Here is a 15269-nt window from a genome sequence, read left to right as displayed (position 1 = left end):
CCGTTGAAGTGAAACTCAAGTTATTCCTGTGCACCCGCCGCCCACCCCCGCAAAACTACCTTTCCGTGTGCTCCCTGCTCGCCTGCAAATCATTTACGGCCCTTGTAATTGAGATTTGGTGTGTTTTCACATTATTGATGATGCTACAAATCTTTGGGATCAATCCATGGAATATAAATGTAATCTAATGTATGAGATTAAAAAAAAGATTTGATTTCTTTAGTTATCTTTCCACTGCACTGCTAACTAAATTACTATCTGATTGTATTCTGATGCATGAGTCTTACAAATGCTGCAAATTTAAGCTAACAAATAACCACTTACTCTTCCAGTTAAATCGGGAGCCATGGTGCCTTTCTTAAAAAGGAGGGCATTTGAAATTCTATAATCTTTCAGGGGGCTTTTCGTGGTTGAATTGAAGATCTGTTTTGGTCTCTGTGTAAAGGGCTATTTAACTGCTCAGTGTGCGACTGAAAAAAATAAGGAAACAATTGACATAAAGAAAATACATTCCTTCTGTATGCAGGCCCCCATCTTTGAAAATCAGCAACCTTGGCCATGAGTATAATTGTGTTAACTCGCACTTTCAAAATGGGGGGGGGTGGTGATGGGGGGGTTGGTCGGGGGGTGAGAGGGGTGTGTGGGTGTGTGGGTGTGTGTGTGTGGGCGTGTGTGTGTGTTTTGTTGTGAATGTTAAGGTTAACATGATTGCACAGCTTGCTCATGTGTTGACTTGGTAGGAGTAAAGAGAGATATGAGCCCATGTCTAAAAGCGCACACTCTCCTAGGCTGATAGAACTATGTTATTGTGTTGATTGATTGATTGTGTATATATTAACGCTGGTAAACTACACCTCTCAACCTGTCAAGCCTCAAGGGCGGGTAAAATCAGATGTTGATGTATTGGTGGGTGAGAGTCCATTGAAGTCTACAGTGGTTGATGGGCTTTTGACTGGAGAGCTATGGATAATCCCTTATTCCAAATGATCTCAGATAACATTTCCTCTGTCATCAACTGGCAAACCCTAAACATGCTGACTCAGTGTGATCTAGAGTCACGTAGGACAATTTATAGCACAAGGATATCCTTGGGAAATAAAACATAGACTAGATTTGCACAACTATAGTCTCATTCTCATGAAAATATGAATTTGTTAAATATTCAAAATACACTTTGCTTTTAGAAACATGGTTCCTCAAAACAAACAGCGCCAAGGAAAAGGTGTTGCTTTCACTTTAAACATGCTGGTAACCAGGGACGTCATTTCACCAAAATGCCAGGGGTAGCAGAAGTGACATCACACAGGTCTTGACATCTGATGACATCACAGGAAGTGATGTCATTTGACCCCCACAACCCCCGAGCAAAATCACGGGAAGTGAAGGCACACAATATTTCACTGATTGAAAAAACAGGAAGTGGCATCACATAGCATTGTTCCAGTACACTAAGAAAAATATGGATACGACATCACTGTAATATGACATACATTTCATACAAGAATCGATCACCATATATAGCATTAAGATCAGTGTTTGTAGTGCCAACAACCGTAAGGCAATAAAGCACTGTCGACTAGCCGATGACAAACTGTTGCTGTTGGAACGGAAAACAGTGTATGAAGAACCAATATAGTGAGAAACACTAAGATCAATATATGCCCAGAACAAAAACGTTTTAAAAAACTTTTTACAGGCTTTAAATTCAGCTTCTGCCCAAAGAGAAAATGAGGTCGGCATGTGCCTGCTATTATAGGTGGTGACTATTGGTCACAGCCAACAAGTGAATATTTTCCATTTATCAAATCGGCATTCAACAGCTGGTTTATCTTGCGAACAATAGGTTTTCTTGGTGCTACTCTTTAACTCCAGGGACTGTCCGCTAAGCTTGCGTTCTGGGCTGGAATTGTGGCTTTTCAATGGCCTTCACGCCTTCTTAGTACATGCCTGCCCCTAATGGACAGATTGTTTTTCCAGAGATAATGCCTTGGAAGCTGTATGTCTCTACAAAAGCTCATTAAGCCTCAGCCCAATACCTTGAATATGAGCATTGGGTTGTACTGTGACAATTGCACATAGTGTGAGTGTGTCTTTCCTGTGTGCATTTTGGTCAGGTTTTTTTCCGAGGTTTGCAGAAAGAGAATGTACAAATCATCACATGGCTGGACTTGAAGAAACTCATTCTTCAACTATGAAGTGCAATAACAGCAAATGCAATATTGCCAATTCGTGACAGGATCTCTGAGGCCCAAATCTTTGTTTTGAAAACTGAGCAAAGAGTTGGAAAGATTGACTGGCAGTACAATGATTTCCCACACAACCCAAAGGGGGAGGGGATCATTCCTTGGGTTAATTGAGATGTCTTTGCAAGTCTGTTGCTGTTCTCCAAGGTGCAACTGGTGATTGACCTCAATATGAAGATATCCATGGGATTGGCCCAAAAAGAAGAACGCTGTCACAATACAGGCAGCAGGGTTACGTGTGCATGGAAAACCTAAAGCACCAAACTGCTTAAACATCGAACAGAGTCTTCCACATTCAGGGCCGGTCTTTGCATCAGGCAGCTCAGGCGGCTGCCTGACATCAGTCAGCCTCTAGGGGGCGCTCGCCTGAGCCTCAAACCAGTGCAAAGACACTGCAAAGCCACTGGGCCAGGTCGCACGCACCAGCCAAAGGAATATGAACGTAAGATAACAACACATTAAAATGATGCATCATTAGGCAGCCTAAAACTGTCTAATGATGCATCATTTTAAAGTGTTGTTAACTTGCGTTAGTATTCCACACTGCAGTGGGGGGCAGCCTCGTCCCTCAGGCAGGGCAGCAATTGGTAGGCCAAATTGCAACATTTGTTGCTTTGACTTCCTTCCCGGGTGGTGCCGGTGCCGTTGGCGCCAGCCAGGCCCATGGGCGAACGTGCCCTCCTCCAGGCCATGCGTGCGCACACAGAAGTGCACTGCAGCACTGCTACTCGTCTCTGACACGGATTGGGGGCTGCTGGCATTGGTGACAACGTTGCAGTTGAAAAACGAGCCCCACAAGTGGGTCGTGCAACCGTGCGCACAGGTAAGTGTTTGGGGCAGGGGTGGGAGGCATGGAGGCGAGGCCTGTGTTGCTCTATCTCGTCTTGCTTTCAAGGCGAGCACGTTGCCGGACACCGAGGAGGTACCTCCTGGCCGAGAGAGTCATGATTGATGACTTCAGTAACAAAGGTAATTGGTCACCGGATCAAGTTTGAATGATGTGCTGAGAAGGGGCGACGGAGCCCGCAGACCCCCTCCCTCCCTAGTCTTGTAATGTCTCAGACATCTCTCTGTCTCCTCAGTGCATTCTAATGGCCCACTGCTGCAAATGGCTCTGCGTGGTTCCAAGCAGAACAGCTGCTCTGGCTTTCACACGAGATGTAAATAACTTCTGCACAGATAGAATTACTAGCATGTACGTGTGTGCATGCTCTTGTGCTCTGCTTTATGCATTGTGCAGCAGAATATTCCCGGAGACAAGTTACCCCGTTCACATATCGTATAAAGTATGCGTTTGATCTTTAAGTGACAATTCTCAAAAGTTATTGGTCTGAAAGAGTTTTGTACTCTGGCTTTGATTCTGTGGTGCTCGTTTTGTTTTGCGTGTTAAAATGCCTGAAACCTATTTTACAGGTGGAAACTAGCATTTCTCTTCTAAATGACATTCTCTAATATTTTAATGGCATTTTCTGAAAGGAGTTTGGTGACAGAATGTGTAAAGTTCATTCTTCTCTTACTCCCTCCAGAAAACACCAGGCGGGATCCATTGGGCTTTGTTGTAATGCCAACTGCCATACACGTACATGATGGCCGACATGGCTGCTTATTTTCAGTTATGGTGTCCTCCCTTTCCACCCCAACTCAAAACAACTTCCAATGCCCATTCCATTTAAAACTGTGTGTGTGTGCCACAACCTGCTGCCCTTCAACAGTGTTCATTCCCACATCGTAACTGTTTGTGTTCATTCCAGTTTGTTGTTTAAAATAACAATAAACTATGTTACACAAATGCAAATCATATATTTTGCCTGCTTTCAAGACCAGGCCTTCCCGAGACAATACATATAAGAACAGTCTGTCTGCCTCACCCCATCCCATACCTCCAGTGCCTTAAGTGGCACTACAAAATGAGATGGGACTCTATAAGGGGGCGTGGCCTAACGGTGTGGGTTGCCTGCTGGCCCATTAGACCACGCCCCCTTGACGAGCCCCGGCTCAATGGGCTACTGACACCCCTGCCAGGCAGCCTTTTGTAGAGATCAGCACCCTCTCTCAATAGGGGAGAGGGTGCTGCTCTCTGCATTTATTTTCTAAAGGCTGGCCTGGCAGGGGATAGCGCCTAACCTATTCAGCCTTAATGGAGGCCCTGGCCCTCGCCAGCTGGGGAGGGGCAGCGTCACCATTAAGGCTGAAAGGGTGAGGCTGCTGGAAGCAGAGGCCGTTTTCATGAATACTGAAATCCCGTGAATCCGCGGGAGCTTCAGGATTCAGGAAACAAGGTCTCTGCTTCCAGCGGCCTCACATTTTCTCCATTTTGGTGGCGCCGGCCCACGGGCATCTATTGCTTAAAGGGATGCCTCGCAGGAGCGGCGCCACCATTATGGCTGAAAGGCATTTCTTTCTGAAGCCTAAAGCTCTCGCACACGAGCAAGAGCATCAGCCTATAGAGAAAAAGCCTTTTTGTGTAGTGGCCAGGGCTGCCATGGGAGATTAGTGGGCCCCAGCAGGGCCCGGCCTCAAAACAAGATTTCGGAGACTACCAAGGCCCAACCCTGGCAGGCCCCGGCCCACTTAAAGCCCTGCATACCTCCAACCTGTAGCTCTAATGAAGATCAAACCCTTAGGTAAAGGGTTTCCCTGGCGCCCGCCAACTAGAAGCAGTGGTTGAGGGATCAAGGCCTACGTTTGCAGTACGGAACAAGCGGATTGGGTTCTGCCTTGCCTCATCGGCACAAATTTGAAAGTGGTGAATTTGGTCTACCTTAATTTGGTTGCATTTTATTCTTGTTTTTATTTACCTGTAATGGAGGTTCCCATGCACCCCCTCCACCCTGTCCACTTCCTTCCTGTCCTTTCCCGCATACCCCCAGCCTCCCCTCTCTGTTAGTATTATATGTAGTGTATACGTCGACCAAATTTACCACCTTCTTACACAAACACAAGGGTGTAGGCTTATCACTTTGAATAACATAGTTCGCCACAAAGAGGTACTGTTTAAATACTTTGTGGCACAGAAAACGTTTACGTAGCAAGGCAGTGTCTGTGCACAGAAGCTTCTGAAGTGAAGTGGGTTTTTACACACTAAGCACAAGTTTAGGTCCTTCCAATGGCAGGGTGAAGGGAAGGTTACATGTGGCACTGGCCGTTACAGGTGACATGTTCAAGCATGACAGCGACTGCGCAATGTGTGGCACATGTTTGTGTGTAAGGGCAGGTGATGGATCCAGGTTTGCAACTACAGCCCCCAGAATCATTCAACGACATGTTCTCTGTGCATGTGACACCCCAACCCCATCATTGTTGGGGGTCAGTGCATTTAAGGTGTCAAAAAGAGCGGCATGAACCAGCTCGAGCAGAACTTAAACCAGTGGAATTTCAGGTGCTGGCTTTCAAACTTTTATAGAGGGTTGTCCAGAAAAGTTTGTGGTTCCCTCAAAGGTCATCAACAGTGATTCTTGCCATGTCTAGTCACCAGTTCATTTTGTCTTCCTGCTACATTGCTTTGTTTTTCTTGAAAACTTCTTAAACGTCATTGAAGCAAATTTTATTTATTTATTGTTCTTAAATAGCGTCCAAACCCTGAGGTGCCAAGGTGCTTTAACTTGAAAGGTTACATTGATAGAAAACAACAGTGCTGACAGTTACGACATTAATACAAAAGTGGGTGGGTAAGTACAATGTGCTGGCCACATGTTGCATGGTGACAGCAAGATATACAAGTAGTGGACAAAGCCTTTGCATCTTTGGGAAACTGGGGCCCCAATCACAGGGTGGCTTAGATCAAACGTTCTGGGACATTTTTTGTTTGTCATTTTTAGGGGTCCGGGGGAGGGGGCGCCAACAACAATGCTTCCCGCCTGGGGTGCAATCTGGTGTAAGACCGGCCCTGTCCACATTAACCTTTTAATGACATCTTTGTATAAATTGTCCTTTGTGTTTTTTCTTGGAAGCCTATGTATACCTACATTAGCATCTGTGGGTTGCACATACAAACTGGCCACATGTGGCAGGTGTTGGTACTATGGTGTTTAGTCTGTGCTGCTCCACTTTGATTGGTTTCAGGTATTATTTCTGACTGTATCTGGAGCAGGATGTTCAAGGCCACCACCTCCCCAATTTCTTTTAATTGCTGAGGAGTCTGCACTTCTTGCAGGTGATCTATGTTTGTTTGGATGGACGGATACAATGATCTATGTAGCAGTCTGATGTCTAGCTTTGTACGAACACTTGAGACAGGGTCTTCCGTTGGAGAGATGGTTTGTGGTGCATGGCCATTCAGTCCTCCCAGCTGGTCAATGGGAGATCTTCATTTACTGTGGCTGAGAATCATACTTATGTTCCTGTTTGTCCCAAAGCAAGTTTTGTTCCCAGCCACCCGTTTATCTTCCAAGGTATCGTTTTGGTTTGAAACAGATTACACCACAGTCCAAATGTATTTGGGTCTGAAATTCCTTTGGCTTTCCTGTACAGTCTAATTTTCAAGGTTCAACCACCCGAGGGCATGGATGGACGTTCATGGCTGAAGGCATGTTCTGCATTTCTGTAGGACATTAGAAACCTTCATTGGATTAGCTAAGGGGCAATCATTTTTCTTGGAAGCAAGACAACGCAGAGTAAGACAGGTTTGAAATCCCGGTCCTGTGCTTAGAGACAGGTACCTGTTATTACACATGTTATTTAATTTGATTAATGTGTTAGCGTCTTATTTGCATCTCACTACAAGTCAAATATCCTGTACTAAGTATGTCAGTCCACTGGGGAAGGATAATCTGTATGAATTGTCAGAGGTCAAAACAGTTCTTGATTTGTATGCCTATTAAAATGGGCCTCTTTCTAGGTGCCACCTGATGTGCCAAGTCTACTGATTTGTATTTGTATTTTGTTCATTTTTATAGCGCACAAGTCCCGAGGACAACCGGGCGCATTATTTAGTTACAGTTATCTTACATAGAAGAATTTACATTTAGAATATACAAAATATACATGTGACATAATCAAAGGAATATGAAAATGATTTCACAACCATGGCCCACGCATAGCATTACAAGAAGGAACAGCAATCCAAAAGATCCTGCATTGTCATCCTAGAGCCGTTTAGTGTATTGATTCTTCAGATTCTTTGATTCTATTATAGATTAGCTTTTTCTAATAACAACTGAAATTGGAAAAATAATACTATGACTATCTATCATGATGGCTCAGTGCCTCTTCCCCCTTCTCCCCCATTTCCTTTGTCCCACCCGCTTAACTGTCCCCAAGTCACAGCCACTAATTGGTCACATGTCATGTGACCATGTGATCTCCTCCAAGAGTGCCCTGCATGATGGGGATTTGTAGGTCCATATTGAGAATGGGGGAAAATAAGTCCTTCTTACCAAAGTGTGATCTCCTCAAAAACTATGACCGGCGGATGGGAAACCTCAAAGTGGCAGCAGTGCCATAGCTGTACTGTGAAGGCCTGGCACAATATTTCAGACAGCTATTGTGTTGCAGTGAAGGGCTGGCACAATATTCCACACATCTATTCTGGTGCATCATGTAATGGTGATAAAGTAGGGAATTGATAATTTGACATTCCTACTCTAGAAAACAGATGGACCGATTATTAATTGAGGTGATATGCACTGCACCAACATTCAGCACGAGCGGCTTCATAGTGCTGTGGAAGGAGGTGGTGAGTGGAGGTCCTCGACTGCAGAAGGGGTGAAAACATTCAACATGCGATCAAGTCCTTTAAGGGTATCTATTGGAGGAGCAGTAGTGCAGAAGAACAAAGAAGGCTGCAATCCTGGCATCGGGTTGGCAATGAGAACAAGAACAAGTTGGGTGTTGGGCGTAAGGGTCATCATGGGTGGTATTGAACCCAGGTGGTCTGAGTCCAGCACAAGTGCAAGAAGTGGCATTGGGGGTGGAAAAAGGGGCCAAGGGCCCGAGGCCCGCTCGCAGCCATCTCCCTGCACTCCTATAGTGACGTTATCACTTCACACGGAGCACAGCACGGATCAGAGCTCCATCTTCAACGATCGTTTCGTAGCCCAGCAGGTACATCTACACACTTTGCAGTTGTAAGTGCAGTAATGACATGCACATAAGCCCAGCTATGATGTCAAGCTTCAGTGCACATAACCGCAGCAGTTGTTTTTAGTGCACATAACCGCAGCAGTTATTCACCAGACCCCTCTCACCTGCACCTGAGACTCGCTTCACCTGCCATGCAAAGAATCGCAACCAGTATAAAAAAAAGAAAAAACATTTTTATTTGGACAGAAGTAGCATGGGAGACAGCAGGGGTCGCAGCTGCGACCCCTAGCGCCCCCCAGATGATGTCCCTGATGGTAACCTTTCAAATGAGACAATTTATTTAAAATCTGCAAAGATGGTTGTCATTTTGTTTAACAATATTTGTTGCTGACAACCTTTCATTGCCACCTATGTAGTTTCAAAATCAAAAATTATTTTGCGCACATATTGAATTCCATTGCAACTTGACAACTTATTTTATACGTGGAAAGGATGCAAACGAAATTCCATTTCATTTTAGTCTATGGGAATTAATAAAGACATATAATTTCATTCTTGGTAAATCTAGCGTTGCCCTCACAAGTAATGAGAAGCCCAGACAAACCTTGAACTATTAGTACATATCTGTGTTTAGAACCCAAACCCTCCCCTGGAAGCACATGCCTAAAAGCCTTCCTTTCCAAGCAGACAAATGTATAAATAGATCAATTTAATTTAAATAATGTGCTGTCTTGGATGGGCCTATTCATTTAATACATCCATTTTATTTTTCACTTTGCAATGTCCTTTCTAAAACATTCCCCTATAACACAAAAGCATTTCACATTTCTTGTTTATTAACATTGGCTTTGCATTTACAATCGGAAAAGTGACCAACAGGACATGACCTTCTTTCCACTGGACAATGTTTTCTGTCTGGAACTACAAACAGACTGCCGGGGAATTTTGGGGGTTTATTTTGAATTAGACATCATCTTGCACCCGTATCAAGACCCATCCATGGTTCTGCTGGTGGAAGGCATTTACATGGCGATACTTGTTATGAGACTTGTAAAGCGCAACGGTGACCCGACGGTGTCCTGGCACTATCGAGAAAAGAGAAGGGCCCAACAACCGGCGAGATCGGAGCATGGAACCAAAAAAAACAACAAAAGAATAGTGGTTAAATAAGAACGTTTTCAAAGCTTTAGGAAAACACAAGTGGTCCTCTGGTTCAGAGGTACAAATGGAGAGAGTACCACAAAGAGGGAGCAGCCACAATGAAGGGTCTGCAACCAACGGTTGATTTATGGAAACGAGGGACATGCAGCAAACACTAATTTGCAGAATGAGGGTTCTGAGAGGGGTAGTAGGCCTCATTAGGAGTCCAGCAGTAGCCGTGCCAGTAAAACCGGCAGGCTGCCGCCAGACTCGTGATGTTTTTCCGCCATCTGACTTCCCGGAAACCCCGGAATTAGAGCCCCGGCGGTCTTGTAAATCACGCGGCAGTAATTGCTAGTCCCCTTCCCCATGGGAATGGGGACCATGGAAGCACCGGTACCGTTAATGGAAGGTCTGCGGGCGGGAGCCGTTCTGCCCACCAGGGCAGACCTGGCAGGCGGAACGGCAACCCTCCCGCAGACTTGTACTTTGCCGGTCCAAAAACAACAGTGCCGGTAAGCTTACCGGCACCGTTGTTTCCAGACCGACAAGTTTGTAATGAGGCCCAGTAGCTCTTAATTCTTTGACAGAGAAAAGAGGCCCTGAGACCATAAAAGGCCTGATGAACCATACACAGAGTTTTGAATTTAATCCGACTAGCAATTAGGAGCCAATGCAGCTTCCAAAGCACACGAGAGTTCTTGGCAAATTTAGGCAGTCCCATGGCTAGATGGGCTACCGCATTTTGCATAACCTGCAAGCAATGAAGAAGGGTTTTGGGATGTGCAAGCAGGTTGGCATTACAATAGTCTAGGGTGCCCATTACAAAAGTGGAAACCACTAAGTAGCATAATTCACCAGGCACAAAGGGAATAATCTTCCTAAGTAGCTTGAGTTTAAAAAGCAGTACATCATCTAGCCTTGACTTGGGGTGCTGCCGAGAGAGATGCAGCTAATACGCACGTTTTTAACAATGGATACTGGAGCAGGGAGTGGGCCCTAGGCAGGAGGCCAGAAAGCAGCCAACCAGGGGGAACATACTGAAGGGTCAGCATCCAGAACCATGCCCTATGTCTTATCAGCATTAAGCTTGAGCCAGTTTCCCTACATCAAATCTCCAATGTCAGATAAACAGTTTCTCAGACGGGCAGCTGTCGACACCTGGGCAAGATCAATACACAGGATAAGTTGTGTATCTTCCACATAGGAGAAAAACCTGCAACCATGTGCATGAATAGGTTTATCCAGAGGGATCAGGTAGACGTTAAACAACAATGGTGACATCGTCAAACCCTGGGGGACTCCACAAGTAAGGGAAACAGAAGCAGACGAAAAAGGGGGCAGGGACAAAGACTCAGTTCTGTCAGACAAAAATGACCAGAACCAGCTACGGTCTGAGCCACCAACTCCGATCTCCCTCAAGCGTTGACACAAGATGGCATGATCAATAGTGTCAAACGGAGTGGAGAGGTCTAAGAGAATGAGAACACTGACTCCACCTTCATCAATTAAGAGGGAGAGGTCATCAAGAACAGCCACCAGTACTAATCCATTACCCAGAAGAGGGCAGAAGCCCAATTGGAATGGGTCAAAGCTGGACTGTGACTCTAAATAATGTCTAGTTTGAGGCATCACAATAGATTCAAGGGTCTTCATCAGAAACCGCAGCAGCGAGATCGGGCGAAAATTTGCAAGCATTGTGGGGCCAAGAGAAGGCTTTTCTAACACGGGGGAGACCACAGCATGTTTTTAAAAAGCAGGAGTAGTGCCCATCTGCAAAGCAAAATTCACTACGTCAATGAGAAGCCTAGTGAGCTCCGGGCCAATAGACCTCAGGAGCCGAAGAACAATCGGGTCCAGCATAGAGGCAGTTTTAAGCGAGTTAAGGACTTGGAAAACGTGGTTCTCCCCAACAGGGGAAATGGAAACAAAGGAATTTTCAGGAAAAGGTAGAGGGGGTAACACTATTATGGAATAAACAGCCTGATCTGCACTGTCATTTGTTGTGTACATACAGCTTTTATTAATCTTATGAAAAAAGAAATCAGAAAGCCGATCACAAAGAGCCTGGGACCCAGCCACTTTGATAGCAGTTGAGGCGGGTTGAGACAGCTCCTGCACTACAGTGAACAGTTCCTTTGTTTACTTTGGGCTACACAAATTCGATTGGAAAGATAAGCCATTTTTGCTTTCTTAATGGCCTGGTGGTAGACAAGCTGCTGTGTTTTAGGGAACGTTTGCCAGACTCAGAACAGTTCAGAAGCTAACTGACGCTCAGCACGATTATAATGGAGTTTAAGGGAGCACAAACGCTCAATAAACCAAGGAGGCGACAGCCGCTGAGGCTACCTCAGCTGTTTGACTGGAGCTACCTCTTCGGGTGCCAAATTGAAAGCCAATTCCAAATCTGGTAGGGGATGCAAAAGGGACTCAGTGTTGATGACATCAAAGTGGGCCCTAATAGAGATAGCCAAAGAGGCCGGGTCCACGTGACTCCAAGGAAGAAAAGAAGCACACGTGGGCCTCGTCGACATCCTGGGGCCAGAAGCAAACGGGAATAAGATAATGGTCTGACCAAACAACAGGACAAACAGGATCAGTAACAATCCTATTAGTCTCTGCAAAAATCAGATCTAAAATATGACCGTGCAAATGAGTCGGGCCTGACACCAGTTGTGACAACTGGAGGTCAGGAAGAAAAGTAAATAGATTATTGGCGTGGAGGTCTGAATGGTCATCCGGCCAGATATTAAAATCTCCCACAATAACAATATGAGGGTATTTCAGCTGCAGAGTCGAAACAAATTTGAAAAATCCCCAGCAAAGGAAGAATCAAAACTAGGGGGGCTATATATAATGAGGAACTAGATGGTGCTAGTATAATAATACATTTTTTTATATATTGCTTTAATCGAAAGCACTTTACATAGGACATATTTACATACATTACTACATCGAAATTGGCACTCATTTATCGACCTCGGAAGGATGAAAGGCTGAGTTGGCCTTGGCAGGATTTGAACCTGCGACCTGTAGACTAAACACAGATTACAGCAGTGAGCGTTTTACCATGGAGCCATTTTACCTGCTATCACTAGCTGGTAGGAGAGAAAGACATACGAACTAAAAGATGCTCAATTGTTTGCTGCATGGCCAATGAGCAATGGTTCTTAAAAATAAGAGCCATCCAGCCTCTGGGGTGTTCAGAGGCAAGATCAGCATGCAAGATGATATAGGGGTCTGGGAGACCATGGCAAAGGTCCAGGGCCGAGACCTCAGATAGCCATGACTCCGTGACACAGGAAATCAGGAGTGTGCTTCATAAGGTCAGAGAGGTCCAGTTTGTGGGAAACCAAAGAACGAGCATTATAAAGCCAGCCGTGCAATTCTGAGCTGGGGAGTGCAGACCCAATTTAATGTCCAACAAGTCAATAGGGGCAAAAGATTGCAAAGCATCTCTCGAGAATACTTTTGAAAGACTGAATGACCCATTTCAGGGTGGTCAGCCCACAGCCCAGACGGGGCTCGGACAGTCACAGACGGGCTTCACTTAAGCTTGCCTTCGGCACGCCCACTGAGTGCATCCGCTGCCCCAGCACACAAGTGCAATGGGTCACGTGCAGCGTAATGAGGTAAATGGTAGACTCAGAACTTCCGAAAATAGTAAAACAGTGTTTCCCCCTACACAATGGCAAATTCATTATACAAATTCCCCACAGAAGCCCACTCAAATAAAACAACAGACAAGTAAAGTTAAAACATTAAAAGCCACAAAGGCAGTATTAAAATGAAATTAGCCTAGTATTCAACTGGCAAGCAGGCTCGAACTGGTTTATAGGGCAATGGGCCCATGGCCGAACCATAAACGCAAAGTGTTTGTGTGAGTCCGTTTTTTGGGTCACAGTGGGGCACTTATTTGGCCAATGTGAGCCGGTTTGATAAGTTACTTCACTAGGCGGCTAATAGTTTTGAACAGTGTTGCTGAATAAATATTCTTTAAAATGTAGAATTTGCATCACATTTTATCAAAAACCTTCCCCTTGGGCACTATTCAAACAGCGTTACAAAAGGAATGAATTTCCATTTGCAACTGTGGGTCCCTTTTTCACTGGTGCCTGAGACAATTTTCTGCCCCAGTCTCACCCTGCGGGCAAACTCACAGAAAAACAGCAACAGCAGCAGCCTTAGCGGCTTCACCTGGGTTGGCTGGCTGGCCAGAGATATGGCAAACTACCCATCTCTGGAACGATATGACAGGAAACAGTCACTCCCACTTGCATGGCGAGTGAGTGCTTGGACAAGTTGGAAAAGGAGGGCCTGCCAGGGCTGGTCTCTGTTTGGGTTGGTCAGGGACTGCAGCCTCTGGAGCACACTGGCAAAATAGTGTCCTGCCAGGTTAGTCGGCTACAGAGCTTGTCTGGGTACATTTCCAAGAGACTGTCTGTGTGAGGGATTGTCCTCTGGGCTGGTTGGCAGGTGGGTGACTCGATTTCTCTGGCACTGGTGAGACCAGGGTTTGTTTGGAAGCGAGCGTCCTGGTTTGCTTGAAACAGCTATTTATATAGCAATCTTTCTCATTGAAACTCGACGTTTCATGTAATTAACCAAATTGCCACTGGGGACTCTTGTGCTCCAAAATATGTAATTATGATTCACGCAATGTTTTCTCATGAGCCTCAACTCTCAAACACATTTGTTGTTTATGAAGGGCAAAATACCTCATTGACCAAACCAGGGAAGCTTGTTACATTTCTTTTTCACGTGTAACATGGCTGAGAGCAGCACACAATATTGCAAAATTCTCTTGCTGTTGCTCTGTAAACCTCCAGAGGCCTAGATATTTCAGTCATTTCAAAATCCACTATATACAAAATGGATTCCAAACAGTTTGCACTTAAATGGGCACATGGTCGCTTTTTAGGAATTTAAAATATGTATCATGAATTAAATAATATTTTCTTTAACATTTCCTTTTAAGCATTCCCCTGAAACGTATTGACCCATGTCACAATCATTCTCAGGGGACCATTCTCTTACTCGTTTAAAACTCTGGCTGTTACGGTCCAGAACAGTTCGCTCCAGTTTTCCAAACAATTCTCATGGAAAAGGCTCCACTGTCGCATGCATAGAGGCAGGCAGGGACTGCAATTCCGAAATAAATCGCCAGAGGACCACCCGATGGTATTCAACCCATTATCTTTTCTGTCCATGTGGGAAGTTGAACTGTTCATCTGGTCTGATACAGACACGTATGTCTTTGAAGTATAGATGCGAGTGATTTTCATTTAATTTCTTGATAAATATATTGTTTTTTCATGGTTCATGGCGCTTCATTTCTTAGCCCTTTTAGATATCGATGTGGCTCTTCTTTGTGGCTTACATGATATGATATGATATGGCATTTGTAACGCGCCTATACACAAGTGTTTCAAGGCGCGACGAGGCGTGGGGGGGGAGAACAAGGGGAGACAGACAACGATCCTACTCGGCCAGGTGTAATTCAGATTGCGCAAGTGCAAAGGGTAGAGGGAAAGGGAAAAGTGCAAGGGGGAAAGGGAGGGGGGAAAGTGCAGTACAGGGTTAATAGCATACAGCAAACAGGATAAATAACAAGGGCCAGCTGGTGGCAAGTGCGAAGTAACTGCAGACAAGTGCTGGGAAGGGGGCTGTAGAGATACAGACACAGTCCCGTAATGCAGGGGTTGCCATGGAGGCAGTGCAGGGGAGAGTGGCTGGGCCAAGGACCGAGAGCGGTGAGTGGCCCAGTTGCAGATTCAGTGCAGTTTCAGTAGTATTAGCAGGGGAGCGGGGGAGAGAAAGCAGAGGCAAAGAGGAAGGTTTTGAGGTGCTTCCGGAACCGGAGAT

This window comes from Ambystoma mexicanum, chromosome 9 (assembly GCF_040938575.1).
Source record: "Ambystoma mexicanum isolate Mex_15411 chromosome 9, UKY_AmexF1_1, whole genome shotgun sequence".
NCBI classification, from domain to species: Eukaryota; Metazoa; Chordata; class Amphibia; order Caudata; family Ambystomatidae; genus Ambystoma; species Ambystoma mexicanum.
Note: the sequence above shows the minus strand (reverse complement) of the source record.